Source organism: Mugil cephalus, chromosome 8 (assembly GCF_022458985.1).
Source record: "Mugil cephalus isolate CIBA_MC_2020 chromosome 8, CIBA_Mcephalus_1.1, whole genome shotgun sequence".
NCBI lineage: Eukaryota > Metazoa > Chordata > Actinopteri > Mugiliformes > Mugilidae > Mugil > Mugil cephalus.
The window spans coordinates 6,977,437-6,991,555 of record NC_061777.1 but is presented as its reverse complement, the minus strand read 5'-3'; the positions used below and the strand labels follow the sequence as shown (position 1 = coordinate 6,991,555).

Here is a 14,119-nt window from a genome sequence, read left to right as displayed (position 1 = left end):
ATGCTCGACGCTGAAGGATAGCCATTGCGACAAGTGGCCTGCTGGTATTCCGGTGATGGAGGGTACGACGGGGAGGAGGGGAGGTTTTACCCGGGTCACTTCTAATCCTTTTGGATCGTTTCAATCGTTTCTTCGAGACTTTTCCAACCGGTCGCCTCAAGTCACAACATCGTCTCGCCCCGACCAGGAGGGGGCACAATGCGGCCCGAGTCCCCCCCTTTGCTTTCCTTAGCTGCCACTAGAATTTAATAAGTATTTCCATTGCTATAAATGCTATTTGAAGTCTAAACACTCTGCAGTTACTGCTGTCACTTTCAGCCTGTGTTACTTCACTTCCTGGAAACTGTAGGCTGCCGTTGTTTTGATTAAGACCCTGCTGAGATAGCTGCCGATAGCTACTGAAGTCATCTGCCTTACACTTTTCCTTGACTGTCGCTTTTGCTGCTGCATAAAACTCCAGTATAGCATCATTAAAAGTGAAAAAATCATCGTGTGTTAATTTGTTTTTTCACTGCCATAAGGAAATAAGGGGCTATATAAATCTGAACAAACATTAAATTGTTTTACACTATGCTAACAAACCAATGGGTTTAGCATCGGCCTTGATTTATTAAGGCATGCGTTGGTAAATGTATCAGTCAAACTTTAAGTAAAGTGTCCCATGTTTCTGCATAATAAAATGAGGTAGCACATTTATAACAACAATACATGAGCAACATAATTGGCATCAGTCTACAAATCTGCTTATTAAAGGAAGTATCCCCAAAAAAATAACAGCAAAATCTGAATAATAATAAAAAAAGATGTTGTTTAACTGCATCAGTTGAAACATATATTCAATCAGATCGAGAAAATATTGGCATCTAATAACCACGTAAGAGCTTAATGCAGCCAATTAAGTTCACAGCTAATGTGATCGTGGGTTCATCTTGGTCATCTTTGTCTTTTAAATGCACACAGTGTTGTCAATAAAGTTGGGGAACAATTCTTCTTCTTCTTACATTATGTTTGTAGCAGATTCAATGCTCCACTTCTTGACAACTTCTACTCGGGCTGATGCATCCCGGTTTGTAAAGGCAAAAATGTGATCAAGTTGAAGTCATTTGATCCATGTAAACCTAGCTAGCGTTGATCTGGTGTGGACTGCTATGCATGCTAGCCGTTTATGCTAATGCTGCTGAGAAGATAAAGCCTCACATTCAAATTAAACTTTACAGCTCACTCAGATAATGTTAATATAAAATTAAATTACAGCCTCAGAAGAATTAATTATTTCAAACCTTAGTTTCAGCGCACAACTGATTAATAGTTTGGTATCAAATGTTTTGAATGCCTTAAACAAGTGTTTATGTGCTAAGATTATGTTGACAAGTTTGTTGACTACAGTTCACACTGAAGCCGGTGTAAGCCAGTATGACTGAGGTTGTACGGGGGCCTCTTACTGTAGAGCCACGGCCCGAGCTGGAATGTGTGAGACATTATGAAGATGTCATCCCCCGTTCAGTACAGCGGACCCTGGAGATTTTCAACGATATTTAATCCCTGTCTGGTTTACTGGGCCGGCATTACCCCAGAAAAGCGTCTCTGCTCAAGGACAGGTCCCGCTTATTTTCCATGCACGCACCACTTTCAGTGTTTTCCCTCAGGTCTCTTGTAGTACCGAAGTATTTTCGGTGCCAGTGTGCTTTCCAGGCTCCGTTCCAAACTGGTTCTCATTTCTAGCATAGATCTAAAAGGGACCAATTATACAATTTGCCATGATTAAAAACCAGGGCAATGAGACCTGTATTAGACCACTAATCACACCCACCATTCAGTCTGAATACCCAGATCAATTATTGTGTAAAATGAAGGAGGGGGGACGCATGTAGAGCTTAATAATATATTACGGTTTAGTGTCAATGCAACACTATACTCAAAACCATACCACTGCATCTCAAGCTGGGGGAAAATAAAGAACGCTGTTAACGTCAAAGTCGTACAGACTAAAGTTTTAACAATGGTTGATAAAAATACTCTGCTGTAAACCAGTGCAGTCAGGAGCTGAGGCATCAACCCACATAACACAGCTGGCGAAACAACCAGTTTTTCAAACAAGAGTCTAAAATAAATAATGAAGTTAAAAATCAGTGCAGCCAGTGCTGCTGAAACCCATCTCGGCCCCTCTTGGGTGTCCTCTTCTACTGAATGAATTCAGTGCTGTTAATAAAATTTGCAGAAATAAACCTTTTCTTCTTCTTCTGTTTAATTCCAGACAGAACCACTTCGTGCATGTCAAACAACTCATATTGATACTGATGTCACGGGGGAATGTAATCCCGTGTTACAAAACTACTGCCACAGCTGGATTTTTTTGAATGGACCGCGAGGTGAAGGGTTCAAGTCAGAGGCGCATTAATCAGCTAATATTTTGACGTGCGTTTCTTTTCAGCGCGTCCCATGAAAAAAACGAACAGACGCCGTCTGGTGAGTGATGTGAGCTGCGCAGCGACAACGTGACAGACCTTCAGTTCGCTCGTATCTGAAGCCGAATCGTTTACCCTCACTTAGCCGGCATGCCATTGTTCCGCCTAGTTCATCCACAACAAACAAGGTGGCCTCGGGACAGATACCCCCGGACAGTTCCCGACAACTGCCCCCACTGCTTTACTGAGGTGTCACATATCCAGCAGTCGCTCTTGTTGCTAAAGGCAGCAGAGAGGAGGAATGATTTGGCTAGAAATAGCAGCGTCACATGAGTGTGTGCAGTGACCAGTCAGCAAGCTGCTCATCCTTACATGGAGCACTGGCCCATCCGTGCAGTCAAATGCATATCGGCGGTAACATTATCGACGCAGCAGGTCGGAGCTGGTCAGAGCGAGACAGAGAGAGGGCGCACCTGGTTAAAAATCAAATCCATTCAGCAATATTAGTTTCTAAAAATATTTTTTATCCATTTCATTCAGCACTAATTACATTGGCACAGATTTGCCAATAATTCTGAGTGAAAATGGGCTCGCGGGTTTATTGGTAACATGGGGACATTGCGTCCAACACGCACAAATATAGTAATATTTGACTTTGACAGATTAACCGTATCCCAGAAATAGCCTTTCTCATGCTTCTCCCATGTCTTTTCTTTACTATTTCAGTTGCCACAATAACTCATTAAAGTCAAAAAAAAAAAAAAAAAGTGCATGAGCGGGTAGAACAAGAAAATAATGTCCATTCTCCTTTCCATAAATAAAACCACAACGCCTCACAGTAAAGCACTAAGCCCGTCATTAGCATAGTTAACACCAGGCCAGCACCCAAACAAGAGGCGCTCTGTGTGACAGCGCTTTGATACAGACCCTGCCGCTCACAGAAGGCCACCAGAAAGACTACAAAACGGCTCTCATGGCCCGAGTGGAGTGTGCAAACGGGGCCAAAAAACACACAACAGGTCAGGGAAAACGATGCAACTAGCGATAATTGTTTCATTGTAAGGCCGACGCGGTTTCCCCCTTTTCATGGGAAGCATCCCAGAGGTTTGGTCTTTAATAAGGTAATAACTCTGCGATTTTAAATGAGGGTCTCTTGCTTCAAAGCAACCGAGACAGGAACACTAACAGGAAGCCTATGGCTGGCAGCGTGATTAAATAACTGAGGCGGAGCTGGCTGTAAAAGATATTTGTCAGAGAGAAGAGAAGAAACCTACAAAAATACCACAATCATCCTGTGAAGATATGTCAGTAAAAAAAAAAAAAAAAAATCTGCATTTCGAGCCATTAAGTGTTACTTATGGTGCGGAGAAGAATGCAGACCTACGTGACAGCGGTAACAGGAAGAAGATAGACGAGAATTATGGTATGGCAACATTTTTTTTTGTCATTTGTGAGCTCGGAGCTAAGAGAGAAGAGCCCAGAAACAAGCTGCATACATATTCATGTGTACAAGCCACAAGTGTTGTAAGTGAATAAGTGCAGCCTCAAGTAATTTTACATCCAGACAATTCAGATCTGGTTAAACTCTGAGGGAAAACTGAACCAGTGGTTGTAAAGTTGTGTAAGAGCTGAAATGGAAATGATTATTTTCCCCGAGCTTTAACGACACCATGACCCTGAAGCAAAACCCAATTTAAAATGATCAAAAAAAATGTCCATTTTCAAGTGGCTTCCATTTGTTTCCGGCTTCTTTCTCCATTAGCCACAGACAGCAACACTTTCCAGTGTGCTCGTTTTGACCTTTTGACCATTAATAAAGAAATTAGGGTTATAAGCCAATATAATGAACAGCAGTTAAAGAAAAGTGGAAAACAAGCGTTATACAGACCATAGCAGACACACACACAACAAAACACAAAGTCTCACTCCTGCGCTATCAGGATGTTCATAAGGAAGGAGTCTCAGACATAACAGGGGAGGCGCTGAGGTCCAAGCAGACATGAAGCAGACGCACACACACACACACACACACACACAGCAAGAAGATTCACACTCTCTGCGCTATCATGTGATGTTGCCATGGCGAAGGAGGGCTCAGACATAACAGGGTGATTGTGCTCTGAGGGCGAGGTGGGCTGATCAGAGAGACAGACTGTTCTCTGACTGCGACACTGCCAGCCTCAGTGCCAACTGCCCTTCCGCCCACAGAGACACAGACACACCCACTGGCAGAAGGGCCGGCCTGCAAGGGGCCCCACCATCATGGAAACCAGAACAGGCTCCAGCAAATTTTCGCATACATTTGCTTTTATTCTCGCTTATGTTGGCATCTGCAAGGTCGGGAACCATTTCTATAGAGTGACATTAGTCCCATGACGAACAAGTGAAACGTGAGATTCACATACAGGTATAGGTTTGAATAATTATTATTACTTTGTGCACTTTTTTTGAATTGCAAATTCACAAATCTGAACGTTCAACTTCATTAAAGTCGTCTTTCTGTGCTTATAAAAGTCTGCGCATATAAATTCTCAGAACCACACAGATCAATAAATGCGTGGTGCGTTTATGTGACACCGGGAAACTGAGAAATATGGGTTTGAGTAGAGTGAGACATACTATTCCTGTAGGGAAAATACATCTTTACTGACTTGTTGCTTGTCACTTTTCATCTAGTATCAACACTGAACTCAACAGAGTAGCACGTAGATATGGATATATGTGTTAGGGGATGGACTTATTTTGCTGGGTCAATGTCCTGGCAGGACCTCAGATTTGTTTGTCTGATGTGAGAATGCCTCTAAGCCAATTTCCTTTGCAAATAATCCAGACTAACACTTTGTCATAAGCTCAACAATAATTCCATAGATGGATCTACTTCACAGTCCACAATGTTGGAAAAAAAAAAAAAACTGACGCTACCTAAATCGTCACAGTAAGAATTCTGTCAGCTTTTATATTTTATTATAGGACACCAACAACTACAACAACTATGTTAAATATTAGTTAATCTTTATTATACGACACGTTTTGGAATACCAACACGTTTATTGCTGTTGCTGTTGGCCAACAAAGAACTGCAGGGCAAAGTTGACAGTTGGTTAATTAGATTATTGACAGAACTAATCTGAAAAATAACTCATCAGTCAAGTCACCTCTGAAGAAAAACATAAACATTAATCTGAAACTTTGAATATCAGCTCTATCTGTCAAGGTCTATTGGACAAAACAAGTAATTTGAATGTGTCACCAGTGGCATTGCCCAATTCTGGTACGATTATCTTTGTCTATATATATATAAAGAAATCAATCACCGGATAAAACAATCAGGAGATTTATCAGTAATGCAGATAAAGGTTAGTGGCAGTAGTAATATGACAAAAACAAAGTGTGTTTGAGACTATTTAGAAATACTTCATTTATTACATAATTTGTCCACCAGAGGGCACCGACTGAAATATACCATAATGTAGCCGTCTTTTTATTTTTTCTCTTCTAATTAATTATTTAAGTAACCGTGTAATCAATTCAAAAATCCAACATCGATCAGTATCTGACAGTTACACGTGCTCACATGTAGTAGCGGATTCTCACCACTCGGGGGCTGCAGGAACAGGTTGTGTACACAACATGGACACATCATTAACTAATTAAAACTACTATTACAATTTTTCTAATCCTCTGGGGTCCGAGTGACTTCATCAGAGGGTGCGATGCTTTATGGGGACGTCTGTGTGCCTTTAATTAATATGGCAAACATCTTGGCAATCAGCTGATATTTACACACCAAGTTATGATGCAACAGTGGTTTTTTTTTTTTCAGGTGCACATGATTCGGACCGATTAATGAACGTAACTAAACTCTGTTAAAGCTGTGTGATCTCAAACAAAATCTGGTTTTTAGCTACACTAGATTTCTGAAAGTCACAGCCACGTGTCTAGAAGGCCCAACATATAAAAGATACACAAGAGGAAGGCACGGACGAGAGGCTGCGAGATAATGACCTGACTGCACATCGAGAATGTCGTGGTGACGACGCGTGAGGGACGTACGTGACTTTAACACTGATCTGGAACTAATGGCGAAGTCGAAGATGGCACCAAGTCCTTAGAAACTGTAAACCTGCAGCGCAAGTGCACCAGGAAAGAGCACTCCCATGAAAACCTGTCTGCTCTCTCAGCATCTTGTTGAACATGAAAACATTGCGCAATGTACATGTTCTCTTCCATGCACACTAATACTCCCCCCTCCTCCCCCTTTCCACTGACAGTTAGTTACAAGACTGGAGCTTTCAAAAACACAAGCATGGGCTGTCTGGCTTAAATTCATTTAAAATCCTCTGTGCCTATCCTGAAGGCTTTTGGATTTACGGGTTAGCATAGAAGAGAGACTCTGTTGAGCATGTGGTCGAAGCTGCGGCTGCACCCTGTCGCCACGGAACTGACAATTTAGTGTGAATCACCCTGCCTTCCCCCCCTTTTTTTTTTTTTCCCCAAAGGATTATGGTCACAAAAGGCAGGTCAAAGTACAGTCAAATAGGAACTGATTCAATCCACAAACCCACCTTCATTAAATAAGATAGTGATGGAAATTTTTTAATGAAGGCTCAATAAAAAAAAAAAAAAAAAAAAAGGAAGGAAAGAGGGCGACTAATATTTATTTTCCTCTCTGGCAAAGTCGGAGTCAGAAGTTCAACTGAAATGTTTTGAGGAAAAGCGGGCTGTCTTTGCAAATCGGACGGCTTCAAATGCAAAGCAGCGGTTTATCCACCTGTGACAGAGTAAGAATTTTACTTTTTTTTTTTTTTATAAATCCCTGCGTGAATGTGGAGTCAAGGCGTTAGTTCACTTAAGATGTAGACATCATGAGGGGGCGGGAGGAGCTGCAAGTAAACAGGTTTAAGAAGGAATGGAAGGAGGAGGATTTCACAGACTGTACTGCAGACATAATGCATAAAAGTGAGTAATAAAAGAAAACAAAAACAGAAAAAGCGGGAAGTCATTAATCCGCATATCTTATCATAATACACGTCCATATCTGCGTTACGACCTTTAAGGCCAGACATCGCAAGGCAATCAACATTTCTTCCACTTTACGAGTCACTGTGGCGTAATAGCTCTGATGCTCCAGTTTCTCTGTTTTTTTAAGAGAAACAAAGCAAAGGGGGACGCACGTCAGGTGGAGACGTATCATCAGCATTCTTTCTCTTTCTCACTATTCCTTATCTGAGAAAGCAGATTAATAGTTAACCAGCAAATACCTATCTTGGCTGCGCTTGACTTCTTTGTAGTTTCATTGTGAGCCAAGACACATCTTTAGTATAGCGCAATATAAAAAGGAGGAGTGGATATGACCAGCTGAAGAACAGCTGACTATTAGATCATCCGTGCGATTACAATGTTGTTTTCTGCGTTTTAACCACGACCAAAATGTGCAAAATAATGTTGTGCGTCTTACTCAGGTAGCCCCACGTACAAAAGTGTTAAAGAGCGGCCCCAAACCGTACGCAAGTAAACAGAAAACTAATTGTTGCTTATTCTACATCAAGCATCTTTTATTTTGAAATTCCGATATACTTTCCTTCCTTTGTGATACAGAAACATACTCCTGTACACGGGCCTTCTCAGGGCGTCCTGTGGTGTCTGGCAACAGAAGGTTGTTAGTGGGGGGCCTATGGGTCCTATGGGTTGAGGGGAGGGGCCTCTGTGGGATACATGATCAGTTTGGGATCTAGTGAATCTGGAGGCCAGGTCAACACCGGCACGTGATACGTATCTGCAGGAGAACAGGTCTGCTCTGTCAATAAGAGTAATAATAGAAAACCGCAGCAGAGACAATAACAAACCTGACGCCCTTGACTGAGACAGAAGAATCGACCCTAGTCATTTTTTCTGAGATGTTGAGGACAAACTATTCTCAACTTCTGATCTCTAGGCGACGGGGCGGTATTGGGAGTTGGAACAGTGCGCATGCCCAGTCGCCGACCCGCCTTGTCGTCAAACAGCGTCTCCGAGCTCTAAAAGCTCAACAGAGGGAAATGAACTCGTGTAACGAACAACCAAACGATTAAACTCTCACTGCTCTCGGAGCCTTGCTCACTCTTTCCTAAACCGGTCCAGAGCCACGGAACGCCCGGCCGGCCACACAGACAGAACATGACTCAATGCTATCGTGGTACTCTATCGCGTGTGGAGTCACACACACGTGCAGCAGCAGCAGCAGCAGCCCCATTCACTGGCAACAATATAACCCGAGCGCGTTCAGAATAAAAACCACTTCCACGGCGAAACGCAACAATGTGCGGCGACGTCTGAGGAAGCGACACGAACACGCGAGATAAGACGCCGCGGCTGCGAGCTGCAGCAGCCGATTTAAAGCCCCCCACACGCGTCTATTTCACGCCGTATTCACACACTTACCCAGGCCTGCTCTTCCTTAAGTGCAGCCCCGCGCGCAGAGGGCTCGCCACAAAGAAGCAATGCGCGAGGAGGGGGGGGAAAAAAAAGTGGCTCAACGAGACGGAAACCCCCCCGACGAAGAAGAAGGAGGGAATAAAAAGACACATGGGCAGCGTTTTTGTCAAACAAAATGTACTTACCGACGAAATAGGACACCGCGAGAGAGAGAGAGGGGGGAAAGTGCCGTTCCTCTGCGCCTCCACGCCTCTGTCTATCTATGTATTTATCTGCCTGTGCCTGTTATTTTCCCAGAACCGTCCTGCGTGGGCTGCGTCGAAAATGTCAGATTCCAGCAGTGGCTGTCGTGCCCCCCCTCCCGGAATGGTTGCCCTCCGCTCGGCTGGCTCATGCGACCATGTTGCCCTGAATGTCGCCTGCTGCTCTCATCCGGGCGTTTTAGGGGATTGAACCGTCGTCTCAACGCTGCCGCTGCCTCAGTGCTCAGGATGACAGCTTTGGGATGAAGGAGGGGAGGAGAGGGGAGGGGGTGCGAGACATGGAAGGAGAGGGGAGGGTGGGAGAGCGTAGTGGACAATCCAGTGAGAGCACGGTGACACCACATGGGGGGATGTACTACTGTTAATATTTGTACTTATGATGAATAATTACTGCTTACATGTGCGAGCATGGGAGTTTAATTTATTTATTTGTTTATTTATTATTATTTATTATTATTTTTTTTTACCAGGAGGCCAGTTTGAATTTAAATCCCCATTTCTAATACAAGGAACAATGCAGTGAAATTAATTTAAGTGCAATCAACCTGTTCTGGTTGTGCTTTCCCGTCATCTTCCTTCACTGAGGATGATTTCATGCCTGAAGGACCAGCTCTGAGCGCAGGAATCCGTCCCCACGTGCCTGTTGTGGGAAATTGGGGTTGTTTCAACCGCAAATGTAAACGAATCTTCCTCTGATTGCGGGCCACACCTCAAAAGTGTGCGCTTTTTTCCCCCCAACGTTTAATCGCAAATCTATGTTTTGCTGTCTATTATGACTGCGTGGCCACGTGCGCACGGCATAAAATGTGTTACGTAACCGGCCCAGCCAGTCAACGGCGGAGGATTGGAGGGATGGAGGAGGGGTCGTTTGGAGGGTAATTACGCTAAACTCAACGCAGAGACTTGTTATTTTCACGGATTTGGACTGAAAGTGAGAAAAAACAAAAGTTTACGCACAGCCGTGTTTAAATGGCAAGTGTTTTGTAATTGAAAAATCAAACGCGAACCCTGTCGGTATTTTTGTGCCTTTGTTGGAAAATTATCGAAAACCGACACGGAGGAAAAATAAAGGATGCAGAAATAAATTTGTGTGCATCTTTAAAAATATTCACTACATGCAAATATATATGCAGTATTTATTTAATATTACATATTTTTCTTTTCCCCCTAAAATGTTTGACTTATTTTCCATGTCATTGCCTAGAATGTATTTTTCAAAATAAATGTGCAGATGTTCTGACATGATCTATCTTTGTTTAAACAATTTAGTGTGGATCTTTAATATCCCCTTTACTGAATAATTTTGTGTCTTTCCCAATTTTAACATTTGATCTTCTCAAAAAGACAAAAAACCACAACAGCGAAAGCTCCCCCAGATCTTAAATTTGAAATTACCTATAATTTGTCACTAGTGAAACGCACTGATGCATGTGACCTAAGAAATCATTTCCCCTTTGATCGGTACAAAATGCTGGGTCTTGTCGAGACACGAGTCTGCTCATTTCAGCCAGTGGAACAACTGACTCAGTGAGCTTCATCCCACGCATAGCTGGGCCAAATTTATTATTCCACTTTGGACCCATATATATTTTGTCAACCTACAGAAGGCCGCAGCCATAATACGTTACCACCGTGTTGGCCAACTCTCCCAGAGCATCACATCTAATGGGACTTTTCCTGTCTTCATAATTATGTGAAATCTTGTAAAGTTCTGAGAACAGATTTACGGTCGTTGTAAAGCTTTTACCGTGGAGGATACAACAGCAATCTTCTTCAATGAAATGCTATCATCCAGTTTCCTATATACATTTACGTTGTAACGTCCTGACCTCCTCGTGCCCTGAAGGACTGGCACAATTACACAAACGCTCACAAGAAGGTGAACCAAATTATCTTCCCTGTGGCTAGATGGAGAGATAGATTAGCAGCTGTACAGAGTGAGATGTCTTGCTAAAAGTGACTAGAGAGTTGGACTAGAGAGATATTCAAATCCCTATGTGCTACATCAGCTTGGGTTTTGATCTGTACACGTGCAAAAACATTTCAAAACAATAACCTGATCCAAATCAGAAAACAGTGGCTGGTTACAAATAGGCCGAATCAAACTTCTGGTAAATATTGGCAAAGCAACATTTCTAGAAATGCTTGAGAAACCTTCGCACGGATCATTTCAGTTATATTTATATCTCCTCCTTTCGTTTTGTCACAGCAGCACTTATTGACCAAATACCGAAGGGTCAGCATCTTGGGCTTCAAATGTCCTGTCTGCTCTCTAGCAGTCACACAGCAAATATCACATCTACATCACAGTTACAGGAAATTGATCCTCTTTGTTGCTGCTTTCCCGGAGTCTTCTCGTACCACGTCGCGTTCCGGTTTGCAGCATTCTGACTGAGCTGCCTGCGTCGTTTCGGGGAACAGGCACTCGGTATGAAAAAAAAAAGATAAATTATATAGTATCTTAGCGGATTGTTTGGAGGGGAATTAAACCACCAACCTCAATGAGGACATTTGTTGATTTCACAAATATGCAGTGAATATAAAAAAAGAGAAAAAGTCTGTTTTTGTGATGTGCAGGTATGTGAAAAAAAAAAACATTAAATTAATTAAAAACATCTGCCACTGAAGGAAAAAGGTATATGTCCTGCTGACACTTATGTAAGTGGGGTATGTGACCGAACTAACGTATGGATGTGCAAACAGAAAAAAAAAAAAATATATATATACGTATACGTGAGAGCCATTCATTAAGTAAACTGCAGCTTAGTGTTTGTCACACAGGATAATGCTTACATTGTCTAGCAGTCCCGTGTCCAGGCAAGCCTCGGTTGGGCGCGGCGTTTACCACATTTTCTGAATACACTCCCGCCACTCAAACAATCCTTCACTCTTTATCTCCCATATGTGTAATCTTTATGGCTTCTTAAAATCAATAGTGTGCTTTCATACAGTAGGAACGCGACGAGCTGATATCATTCAGAAACGGCGTATCCGTGCGTGCCTTTGTTCCGAGCTTCAATCATCAACTCCTTTTGTGCGGCTTTCACCAGTTGTTTATGATGCGGCTGTTACTTTATCCTCGCAACTTTCTTCTTTTGCTGTTGTTGTCTTTAACTTTTTAACGGCAATAAATCCGAATCGGATCACATGATGCACTCTGCTGTGAGCTGGGATTGTTTAGGGTGTGGCTCGGTAGGTAGAAATAGCTGATTGTAAATGAAGCAGAGGGCTCGATCAAGTACATGGACCACACGCCTTAGTGTCCTTGAGCAACACCCTGAACCCTGAGTTGCTCCCACATCTTGGCACTGGTGCGTGAACGTGCGTATGTGTGTGTGTGACTCAGTGGGCAGATGTGTCACCGTGACTGTAAAGTATTTAAGTAAGTATAGGTAGAAAAGTGCCACATAAATATTTAGTTCTTCCCTGAACCGGCTGGATCATTGTTGCAAGTTTGCAAGCGCACACAGCATGGATTTATTTTGTTTGTGGGCTATGGGTAGCAGCAAATGACAAATGACGCAACACAATATTGACTTACAGGGCAATTTTAGCATTAATCAGGTGTTGATTGTTGACTTGGCCACTTGATGAAAGTGTTGGAGGCCGGGAGGTTGCCTCAGTTTATACAGAGCGGCGGTGTGAGTTCATGGACATGACTCTCACATAATGCATGATGAATTAATATTTGGACACATGTATATTTAAATAGATATATGGTATTTGGGCAGCTCCGCACCAAACTGTTGAGCTACACACCTTCAAGGGGTTTTCTCCTCTTTGCAGCCACGCCACAGTCAAGAAAACTCAAGTTGATGTAATAGCTTCAATGTCAACAACATAGAACGATGTGGCCCACAGGCTTGAGGAAGCTTGGACTTAGACTATCGGTCTAATATTTCATGCCTTTTTGTTTACGCTAATGTTTAAAGCTGTCGTTCGCACAGCTTGAGTTTTACTGATGCTTACACTTGTTTATTTCATGCGTTCAGTTGGTTGAACTTTTTGGTTGGACTTTTGTGCAGAAGAAGAAACTGGCCTGAAGTAGGAGTTAAAAAACTTTAGTTTGGTCTCAGTTCCATGTTTTTGTGTTACTTTGTGTTACTGGTTGTGTATGTAAACACTTATTACTCGACTCTCTTTCCCAGGTAATTATCAGTATCAGGGAACGGGAGTATTGAAAAAATAAACTTGACTTTCGAGACACTACGTGAGCCCCACCCACTACTGTCAAAGTTATATACTTATGTGCAACCCTGATGCATCCAACAAGCACGAGCTTGTAAAGTGACTTGTCTCCTTTTCTTGATTTTCTTACATCAGCAATGTTTTTGAACACGTTCTTATTTTATTTTCACTTCTGAGTTAGACCGTTGAATCGTTTGTTTTGTTCCAATCACTATAATCTGTATGAGTAACTGTAACTTTTTAACAAGCCTATATAATTTCACAGTTAAACTATGTATGCTGATGATGTTCTACATTCATTTTTCTTCATTAAAAATATTTTGAGTAGACCCAACATGGTTCAGTCATTAAATATTTGCTGCCATCTTGTGGCAAATTATAAAATAGCCGTCTTTAAAATTCTTTTAAACTGCTACTAATGTGGCTGTATGTGTAAACTTCTTATTCATTACTTTTCTTTTGTCAAAGTATAACAACATCTAGATTAATATAGAATATCTAACTCATACAACTGTAGTAGTTTGTCATTTCTATGCTCCTATACTACCTAGGGATTTCCACTTATTCTCAGGAGAAAAAAAAAACCTCTGATTGACTGTGATTTAACTCTTAAATTAAACGTCCCTTGATATAATTATGAGGTTGATCACCCTCAGGAGCCTGTACAAGTTGTAGAACTACATCAAAATGTGTACATGTAGCCTTTATATTTGTCTGTGAACTCGTCCCTAATTTGTGAGTTGCAGGTGGTTATTAATGATTTAATTTATTTATTTTTTTAATTATCTTTGGACAGAGCCAGACTAGCAGTTTCCCAATTTCCAGCCTTTATGCAAAGTTAAGCAAGTT

The 14,119-nt window shown here is 42.0% G+C and overlaps 1 protein-coding gene across 4 annotated transcripts in view; it reads right to left on the bottom strand.

Annotated features, from left to right (window-relative positions):
* slc20a2 (solute carrier family 20 member 2) overlaps positions 1-9,945 on the bottom strand; it is a 42,165-nt gene extending 32,220 nt beyond the window's left edge. The window contains exons 1-2 of one of the 4 annotated variants that reach the window (XM_047590896.1): positions 9,628-9,945; positions 9,005-9,317 (exon numbers count right to left, since the gene is read on the bottom strand). The gene's annotated coding sequence lies outside the window, so the exon portion shown is untranslated. Of the gene's footprint in view, positions 1-8,825; positions 8,936-9,004; positions 9,332-9,627 lie in introns of those variants that run through there. The other 3 variants (XM_047590895.1, XM_047590897.1, XM_047590899.1) reach the window with 3 other exon arrangements.
* Positions 9,946-14,119: the final 4,174 nt, after the last annotated feature.